Source organism: Furipterus horrens, unplaced genomic scaffold (genome assembly GCF_987537825.1).
Source record: "Furipterus horrens unplaced genomic scaffold, mFurHor1.1.pri manual_scaffold_17, whole genome shotgun sequence".
Lineage (NCBI taxonomy): Eukaryota > Metazoa > Chordata > Mammalia > Chiroptera > Furipteridae > Furipterus > Furipterus horrens.
This window is the reverse complement of record NW_028327187.1, coordinates 18,812,685-18,821,432: the sequence shown is the minus strand read 5'-3', so window position 1 is coordinate 18,821,432 and position 8,748 is coordinate 18,812,685. Positions and strand designations below refer to the sequence as shown.

The following is an 8,748-nucleotide window of genomic DNA, read 5'->3' as shown; positions in this document are numbered from 1 at the left end:
GAATGGGCTGCAAAATGGATACTGAAATACCTTCTGCTCCTCATGAGGGAACTAGAGGATTTGGGAATTCTTGGGATCCCTAAAAAATTGTGAAATTAAATGAGCAGAACTAGTCTGATTTAAAATTTTCCATGTGTGGAGTTGGTAACATTCCAGCCACTAGAATAGCTTGTGTCTCTTGGAATCTTGCTCTTAAATCAAAAGCATTTCAAAGCAACAGGGGACTAGCTCACTTATCAAGAAGAAAAGAAGAATGTTCTCTGGCCTCTGAAAGCTTATGTTCTGATAAACAGGTTTTGTGTCTACATAGAAGAAGGATGTAAGGAATAGGAGCAAAAGTATGTTTATTTGATTTCTGTCTATTGTTCACAAAACCAATGCTGCTGAAGAATGACATTTTATACCTCAGATTTTTCTTAATCAGAGCCTTATAAAAAGAGAAAAAAAAGAGGTCTATTTTATATGTGGTATTATTATTGAAAGAAGGTTAAATCCAAGTAACAAAATCAATATAAATTTGGTTACCTGTTGTATAATCCAGATGTGGTAGAGGGTTTTTCCTTTTTGACATAAAAGGAATCCTTGCCAACATAGTATGGCACCAGGGGATTCAGTTTGGTTGTCTCTTGCACCTGGGAGCTCCTGTGTGATATCATCTCCTGCAAGTAACTAGTGGAGGCTCCTCCTAATAATCTAATTGTCAGAGGGGTACCTTCCCAGCACCATCTTATTTTGAGCAATATCAACCCAGACTACCATTTGCAGTTCTCTGAATATCCCTTCTCTCTAACCTCACCAAAGCACACACCAGATTAAAATGGGGGAGTGTAAAGTTCTCTGCCAGAGTGAGACAAAGTGAAACTAAATGGAAGTTATGGTCTTTTTTAAACCTAATCACAGAAGTAACCTGTCATTTTTGACATATTCTGTTCATTTGAAGTGAGTCCCTACACCCAGCCAACACTTAAGTGGAGGAGATTACATGAGAGTGTGAATACTAACTAGAATATGGGGATCCTTGGGAGCCTTTTTAGAGATTGTTTACTATATCTAAAATCCAAAGAAGGGGCCACTGAATTCTAGTGGGAAAAGGATGGTCTTTCCCACATATGGTACTGGGTCAACTGCATGCCCATATGGAAATTTAACCATGATCCTCAAATTGTATACTAAAAATAACTTGAGATAGATCATATAGAGCTAAATGTAAAAGATAAAACAATAAAACTTCTAGAATAATGTATCAGAAAATACCTTCATGACCTTCGGTTAGACAAAAATTTCTTAAATGAAGCATGAAGAGTATTAACTATTGATGAAAATATTGATAAAGTGGACTTCATTACTTGTGAACTTATTAATGAGTTTTAATTAAAACATGAAAATATAATAGCTTAATTAGCACTAGCTACTGAAACAAACAATGCAACTACACTTTATTTCTCACTGATAGAATTGAAGAATGTTGATGAACTTTCTTCTAAGCAGTGACTCAAAGACTCAGAGTGATTCCATCTAGTGGCATCCAGGTCATCCTGGTGTTATCCAGATATCAAACAGGTGAAATAGTTCAGAAAAGGCAAGCTGCATATTTATCTGTCTAGGTGCAGAGTGACACATATTGCTTCCATTCAAATTCCATATGCTAGAACCAATCTCATGGCCAATTCAACTACAAAGGGATGGTGAGAAGTGCAGAGTAGGTCAGAGTTTTCCTTGAGCATTAACAGACTCTGCCAAGATTAGAAAATGGGAGGCAATGTACTTATCATTTTTGAACTGTTATTGCATCAAGTTGAAAGAATCTTGAAGTAGACACATCACAAAAATTAATGAAAGTAAAAATAAATTTTAGATGTTCAATGACTTGTTGATTTATAAAGATCCCTTTTCTGCCATCCTGACCACTGAAACCACTTGAAACATTTATAATGGACAGAGCAGAAAGCTACTGGCAAAAAAGAGATGACTAAATCCAGAAAATAAGAGGAAAGAGTAAGAAAGACAAGAGTCAGTAGCACAGCCTAGGCTTGAGGAAGATTTGGAGAGTTTGAGAAAGAAATATGTGAGCTGTTTGGGGTATCTGTATTGTGTGAGCTATTGAGAGAATAACATAAGAAATAAGTTTAAGAAAGATTTTTATGAAAGTTTGACATACATGGAAACTTGAATCTACTTTGATGAATTCTGAGACCACATCTATAGTGCTAATTACAATTGTTTTAACATTTTTCTTGGTGTTCAGAATGTTTGTTAGAATGTTATCTTGTTGGGTCTTGAGGTAATTAGCTTCATAAAGGCTACAAAAAATGATTAGAAAACTCTGACAAATACCTGCGTTAAGTGCTCACTTGCAAGGGGTGATAACAAAAATGTTCTATGTAAAAATTTCTGGGATGATTGCATCTAGTTCCTTGTGAATATAAGGGTATTATGAGCTGTGAATGGGGCTCTTGTGCCCAGGAGCTCCAACCCCCACTGAATGTTATCTCATTGCTACCGGCAACTGGTTTCAAATGGTTACCTTAATGTCAAAATCAGTGTACCAGGACACTTCTACTGTGAAGTTAAAAAGAACAAAAAAGGAAAATAGAATCAGCTTGATTTAGGAGAAAGAGCAGAATCTTAGGAGTCAGTCAAACCTGAATTTCTATCTGGGCTTATTTAACTATATGACATTGGACCAATTAGTCAAGATTTCTGAGAGCCAATTTCACCATCTGTGAAATGGTGGAAAGGGCACTACTTCACAGTGTTACAATGAGTGGTTAAAAATCACTGTGTTTGGTGAACAGCAGGTGCTTAATATACATTAGAGCCTTTTTCCTTAACTCCCACTTCCTGGATGCCAAAGTTCAGAGAATGAGAAGGTAAGACATTAAGTAGGAGATGGGTGATGAGAAGGGAGAATGTTCTTAGTGTCAACTGAAAATTAATATTGAGTAGGTGTTTTGCCACCAAAAATGATTTATTCAGGGGGGAAAAAGAGTTTCAACCCACTGGGGCAGATGTGGCAAGCCACATGCACACTCTCAGACATGCCAACATGAAGAGGTATTTAACCAAGGGAAGAGGAAGTAAAATGAAGGGGAAGTTAGGACCATAGAGGTTTATTTTAAGCATAGAATTCTTCCTGTAGAGTCCTCACTTACTCCTGCAATAACTTATGAGATTTCCATAGCTCTAACTCCTCCTATAGACCCTCCAAACTGATTGCGTTTACTTTATTTTACTTTACTTTTTTTTTTTAACTCCTCCAGTCGATGAAAGGGAAATGTTATTGAGGCCCAAGGGTCACAGGGTTCAGGCAGAAGTCCACCCTGTAGGCCTGAGAAGGTGATGGAGAGGACTTATTTAACCTTCTTCTTTGGGACACAGGTTGTTAGTGTGGCTGCACTCCTTGTAGCAGTTGATAGCACAGATGTGCAGACATAACACTTGGGGCAGATCATCTTGTCACAGTTGTATTTCTGGGCAAGCTAGTGGTGGGGGAAGGCTCAATGATGTCATCCTGGAGATGAACACCAAGTGCAAGGTGGACTCTTTCTGAATGTTGTAATATGAGAGACTACAACCATCTCCCATCTGTTTGCCCACAAAAATCAGATTCTGCTGTCAAGGCAGGATGACCTCCTTGTCTTGGATTTTAGCCTTGACAGTCTCAATGGTGTCACTGGGCTCAACCTCAAGGATAATGGTCTTGCCAGTGAGGTTCTTCACAAAGATCTGCGTGTCTGCATCTGCTGGGGAGGCCACTCTGCCACCTCATTGAGAAGAAAAAGGACCTGATTGTGTTTTCTTCAGGTTTGTCAGTCTTTATCACTGGAGACAAGAATAATGCAAAAGCAAAGAATTGAAGGGCGCTGGTAATCATGGCATTTGCTGAAAGGGACAGAGACTTTGTCAGGGGAAGAACAAAAGGTAAAGTTGCATATGTCTTACCCATAGACTGCTGGATCTTTCATGGACTTGCCCCTATGACCTCTCCAGCTTTATCTTGTACCACAACACTCCTTATCTCTGAATTTCACCTACAGTGGCCCTCTCTCAGTTCCTTGAATATTCAATTCTTCTTCCTACACCTCTCTCCCATAGGGCCTTTGCATATGCTGTGCCTCTGGCTAAAATGCTTCCTCCGCCTCTACACCCTTTACTGGTAATTCCTATTCATCCATTATATGTTAGCTCAAATGTCAGGCAAGCCTTCCCTGAAACCCTCAACCAAATCAGACCTGTTAAGCTCTAAAACTAACCTGTAATATTCTTTTTGATCAGTAATAATGACTTGGAAGTATATATTACTTGTGTGATTATTTGTTTAACATCCATATCCCCCAGTTGTCCTTGTTTGTTTTGCTCACCATTGTATCCCTTTCATGGGGCATGAAAGGTCTTCAATAAATACTTTTTGAATGGATGAATTAGTACATGTTTTCTGTGGGGACTAATAGTCAATATTCTCATTCAAAGATCTCCTCATTAGGCCCTCTGGAGAAGCAATGACTTTAATGTCCACCTATTAATGTCCCAAATCTCCAGCTGGGGGGCGGTGCCTGTTGCAATGTTCTTTGCAGGCTGAGGGTTGATAGATACCCCTCTAGTGGTCCTTTTTATATCACCCAGCTGTGTGCTATATGAAAAACGGTTCTCAAGAACTGGAAGGGAATTAAGGTTCTTTTCCCAAATGCTTTAGCTAAGTGTTTCTATGAAGGAATCAAAATCTCTGCTTAAATGCTTGTTTCTCTAAGCAAGGGCTCTCTCTGCTGACACAAGCCAACAAGTATGGCATTGTAGAGGTAAAGCCAGAAGCCCTTACTTCAACTATTTTGTTGTTTTCCAACTTGTAAAGGATTGGCTTGGAGTCTTATTCTGTTGATACCACAGAGGAGGTCTAGAACCAGTTTACAGAATGGCAGACAGTTGTAATTCACATAAAAAATGATCAGAACTGTTCTAAGATTGAATGGATGGCATTATAAGGCAATGCATTCCTTGTCACTGGAGGTATTCAAAAGTATACTGGCTAACTCTGACAAAAATATTGGACATTGGATAAGAATGAAAAAGAGAAGTGCTCTGAGGTTCTTTCCAACACTAACACTGGAAGATTCTGAAATGTGTTTGTTCAGCTATCTCTTCAGTCATGGAAGATGAGTTTATTCATACACTAAGTCATATCCTCTCTTTCCTGAATTCCATTGAGCCCAGGAGTCTTTTGGCCAGACTTGGGGTACAGTCTATGCTCAGGGAACATAACTAATTTAAGACACTTATGAAGACTGAACCCATGACTTTGTGCTCATTAGTTATGTCCTCTAACCACTACCACCCCCAACCAAGTTCACAGGCACATTTCTGATATGGAGTGATGAAATTAACTCGAGAGAAAGTTCCACACCATGCAAAATGATGTAATACAATGGCACACATTTCAGCATGATAACATTGTGTTTCATTTAAAATGGAATTTTCAGGAATGATAAAAATTAAAATGATGGTTTTGAAGTATTTTGAGTGAAAAAATTTCAATCAAAGAGGAAATGTTATACAAAAGGATTTGCAGCTTCAAGTATGCGGAGACATAAATATCACATATTAATAGATTTGACCTATTTGTAATCATAGCTTCATTCTCATCTTGTCTCCTTCACATATTTATGCTGTATTTGGGTAGCTTCCATGGGATATCATAGATATGTGAAAGGAATGAGTAGACAATTAACACAATAAAAAGCAATACTGAAAGTAAAGTGGGCCTGAAGAAACCTTTTATTATTACTAATGTGACAAAATTATTGAGGCTTGGAAGTTATTAGTCCTTATTACTTCTCTGTCTCCAATTTAAAAATCGTGTATTAGGTTATCTCATTACATAGTTAGATTTTCAATTATGCTTGACTATGGCAAATATTATACTGCTTCCACTGGGTTACCTGTTGAATTTCCTATCACCCTCCCCTCAACAAAGGAAGAGCTGTAATAAATCTGCTTAGCAAATCTCTTTGAACTTCAGGGTTACAAAAAAGCATCCTACTCAAAATTTCTTAATTTTATGGAGTTACATGAACATCTGATAGTCTGATAAAAGCCATAGACTCTTCCCTCAGAACACTGCACACAAGTACTTATATATGCATGCCAAATTTTGCATACAGTTTCCTGGGGCTTCGAGACCCCCATGAATCCCATCCATGAAACCCGGAATAAGAGCCTGTGTTATAATGCAAGCTTTTCCTTTTGAAAACAAAGAAACTAAAGGTAAGGAGTGTTCTAAATAGATCTTCCCAAAGACGTTGCTCCAATTGTAATCTGATTGAAAAATAGAAAACTTAAAAAAAAAATTGAAGACATAAGGTTGAAGAAAGATGTCACCTGATGTAAAAACACTATGCATGAACTTTGAGAGTCAGGGGTAATTATAAACTGTGGGACCTGCATATGTGTTTTCTAAATAGAATATTATTTTTAAGTGATATGTCCAGAGAAGAACAGTCCATTCCACCTACTAAATTTATTAAACATTCTTTTATTTCACAGTGTTATGTATATTTTAATAAATAAGTCTACACTTTGCCTTCCTGTTAGTTTCCTTGGAAATTGCACGTCTCAGTTTAATCATATTGTCTTCCCATTCTAAGGAAGAACTACACATGTTTTATTTGTATGATTGCCTCTTGGTCTGTCTGTTTGTTTGCTTGAGGAAATAAATGTACTGTGGACCCACTGATACATGAAAAATTTATCTTGAACCTTGTGGCTAAGTTTCCTGAAATGCAAAATGAAGGTTTACACATTGTTCAAACCCTGGTTGTTTCCACATTCTCTGCAATGGAATGATTGCTCTGGGGTACCCTTTTATTAGGGTCAGCCTGTGAATGTTATCTGGAGTGGCTGCTGTAAAACAATGTAGTTAGAGACCAAGCTCTTATCATAAATATATCACCTGTATTCTATCAAATCCCAGTTACCCACAGGGACGTGTGAAGGATAGGAACGAACACTGATACCAGGGATCAAATATAGCATCACCGCTGGCATCCATAAATCCTCTTTCCTTGACTATAATGGAATCCTTTGAACTATGATATGGCCTATAAACCTCTATGCAAACATTGCCGTCCTAAAAGCTAAGCACAGATCCTGGTGAGCATATGGGTGCTAACAGATTGGATGCCATGGAAACTGAGACAGACCTAATTGGAGAAGAAACCATTGGTATTTATTTTATTTTAGTTTATTTTGATCAGCCTTCTAAACTGAGTGACTAAGGACTTGGTGGCTTCTAAAAATAACATATTTGTAATATTTAAAACCACTTCTGTTTTTCTGAATGTAGTGCACCAAATATTAAATTTTCCTTGCCACTTGCTACCCCCCCTTTTTTTGTAGTGAAATAGTGGGCTTCAGGACTATGAAATTCTTCAGGTTGGGTTTAAATTTTTTTTTGCAATGATCAGAAATTGCAAAAATGCTTAGAATTCCAATATCTACCTGCAGACTCATATACTTTTATAGTTAAAATTATTTGAAACCAGTCCAATTCAGAGATTATTTGACTACACTACTGGTAAGTATGCCTTCTCACTTTTCTCCAGGGACAGGACATAACAAGGTGAGTGGTGGTGTTATCATCACTCATTTGAACAAAATGCTGACTGGGTCCACAAAAGAATGAACAAGAGTGGAATCAGTTGACTAGGAAAAAGGGCTCAATTTTCAGTTTTGCAGGAGAAAATAGATAAATCCAGAATTTTTGTCTCCTGGATGTCGACCATTCTTGCTCTTGGTAGCCCTGACATGATACAGAATAGGGATGACAGCCAAGCAAACAATCATACCTACAGCATAAAGGTTAGTGCATCACACTGCAATCTTTGTCAATAGCCTGTGGCCAAAATTGAGTCAGAACAAAAGAAGCCTGTCCTCAAAGGATATGCAGGATCACATTTTAGCCATTATTTCTCTCCCTTAAATAGAGTGGTGTGATGATCAAGAACACAAAGTATAGAGTCAGACTGCCTGGGTTTACAAAGCTGACATAATCATTTCCTAGCTATGCATTTTTGAGCAAGTTACAATACTTATGTGTCTCTCAGTTTCTAAATCTGTACAATAGTGATGATAATAATTAAAAAGTAGCTACCTCCTAAGGTTGTTGTATTAGGTGAATTAATGGATACATAAAGCACTTAAAAAAGAATATGACATGTACTATGTGCCACATAAATATTAGCTATTATCACTGGATTTTGCCTAATTCTTCAAGTGCCAGGACACATGGCTTCATGTGAGAACATACTCAGAGAAGAAAAACTTGTTTTGAAGGAAGTGAGACCTAGATGGTAGTGACAGGAATCACAGCTTTACCCAGGTGAGGTTTTATTCCAGTGACAAGAACTCCACTCTTCTCTTCCTCTCACTCACCTGCCCCTACTCCAAGCATGCTACGGGTTTCACTATTAATGCACCCTCTCCTACCCTGGCTAGTATGGCTCAGTGGACTGAGCACCAGCCTGTGAACCAAAGGGTCACCAATTCAATCCCCAGTCTGGGCACATGCCTGGGTTGCGAGCCAGGTCTCCAGTTGGGGGTGCACGACAGGCAACCACACATTGATGTTTCTCTCCTTCTCTTTCTCACTCCCTTTCCCTCTCTCTAATAATAAATAAAGTCATTTTAAAAATGAGCACTCTCCCTCTGGAATAAAATGAAAACGCAATAAACTGCTTCTCTTCTGAAACGCCACAA

The 8,748-nt window shown here is 38.1% G+C and overlaps 1 pseudogene; it reads right to left on the bottom strand.

The window, feature by feature from the left end:
• Positions 1 to 3,354: 3,354 nt before the first annotated feature.
• LOC149990613 (ubiquitin-ribosomal protein eL40 fusion protein pseudogene) lies at positions 3,355 to 8,443 on the bottom strand (annotated as a pseudogene).
• Between the last annotated feature and the right edge of the window lie 305 nt (positions 8,444 to 8,748).